Raw genomic sequence first — 1,894 nt, 5'->3', positions numbered from 1 at the left:
TAACCCACGTTGTGCCTTAACCTAACACACGTTGTGCCTTAACGTAACCCACGTTGTGCCTTAACGTAACCCACGTTGTGCCTTAACGTAACCCACGTTGTGCCTTAACGTAACCCACGTTGTGCCTTAACGTAACCCACGTTGTGCCTTAACGTAACCCACGTTGTGCCTTAACGTAACCCACGTTGTGCCTTAACCTAACCCACGTTGTGCCTTAACCTAACCCACGTTGTGCCTTAACCTAACCCACGTTGTGCCTTAACCTAACCCACGTTGTGCCTTAACGTAACCCACGTTGTGCCTTAACGTAACCCACGTTGTGCCTTAACGTAACCCACGTTGTGCCTTAACGTAACCCACGTTGTGCCTTAACGTAACCCACGTTGTGCCTTAACGTAACCCACGTTGTGCCTTAACGTAACCCACGTTGTGCCTTAACGTAACCCACGTTGTGCCTTAACGTAACCCACGTTGTGCCTTAACCTAACCCACGTTGTGCCTTAACCTAACCCACGTTGTGCCTTAACCTAACCCACGTTGTGCCTTAACCTAACCCACGTTGTGCCTTAACCTAACCCACGTTGTGCCTTAACCTAACCCACGTTGTGCCTTAACCTAACCCACGTTGTGCCTTAACCTAACCCACGTTGTGCCTTAACCTAACCCACGTTGTGCCTTAACCTAACCCACGTTGTGCCTTAACCTAACCCACGTTGTGCCTTAACCTAACCCACGTTGTGCCTTAACCTAACCCACGTTGTGCCTTAACCTAACCCACGTTGTGCCTTAACCTGCTCTGTAATTGGCATATGACACGTTACATTAATCTAGTGTTGTCTAACCACAACCCTCTGAATATAGTTCGCTACTCGCACCGCCCACCCTCTTGTGTGTCGTTTCATGTTGAACACTTCGCAAGTGTTGCTTACTTTTTACATGCTCCCGCTGTACACTGTAATGTGGACAACTGCAGGATGTACATCGCCCCCCCCCCCTCCACCCTGCCTTCGCACGCTGGTCGTTCAGGTGCTTGCGTGTTCAATGCCCTTCGCAGCTGTTCACTGGCATTCGCATGTCGAAGCGCTCAGTCTACGTCGTGGTACGGCCTGTGTCCACTGTCCGCTGATATCGTAAGCTTAATCCTCACATTGTACTGCACATAGGTCCGTATGTACTGAATGATACGCTGTGGCACATGTGTGACCGTACGACTGCGCCCAACAACAGCGAACCATACGGTCCAAATGTTGTGCACTCAGCCACGTGCCGTCTCCCCATAACAGCTACATTGCAGTGTGGTACGCCATAGAGACGTGTGGGAGTAACGGACGCCCTGGATGGCGATCAGCATGAGCCGTCTGTTGATGTAGTGGCGCGTGTATTCAAACGTAGTCGTCTCTTCTCACACAGTGTGATAGCATGGTGCACCGCGTTCCACATCTGCGACATGGTACAGATGCTGGTTGACAGTCGGTCTCGTAATGGACATCGCATACGTAGGGGGCCACCTCCCACGTGTTCTCTAGTCGTGCACATTTTGTTGCGTGTATGTGGGCAGACGTAGTGTGTCGTGACACCTAACAGACAGGTATGCAATAATCGTTGCATTTGCAAACTGGGATGGACGTCTACGTTTGCTGGTGACGTGACGCAACGCAAATGAACAACTGGTAAACCCATTGTGGTGCGGTTGTTGTTGCTGGAGGTAAATCAGTAAGGGCAAATCTGTGTGTGAAGCGATACGCGGCGGTGGCTGGGTGGGACCGTCCCCGGCCGGTGAGGGGGGGCCGCCCGGCGTGCTGGCCGCGCGGTGCGTGGGCGCACGCGCTACAGCCGGCTGGTGGGGGCGCCCAGTGGCAGGCGCGCCGGCCGACGGACGCGGCAGGCGGCGCAG

Source organism: Schistocerca cancellata, unplaced genomic scaffold (genome assembly GCF_023864275.1).
Source record: "Schistocerca cancellata isolate TAMUIC-IGC-003103 unplaced genomic scaffold, iqSchCanc2.1 HiC_scaffold_521, whole genome shotgun sequence".
NCBI classification, from domain to species: Eukaryota; Metazoa; Arthropoda; class Insecta; order Orthoptera; family Acrididae; genus Schistocerca; species Schistocerca cancellata.
The sequence above is the reverse complement of the archived record's forward strand: the minus strand, read 5'-3'. Positions refer to the sequence as shown.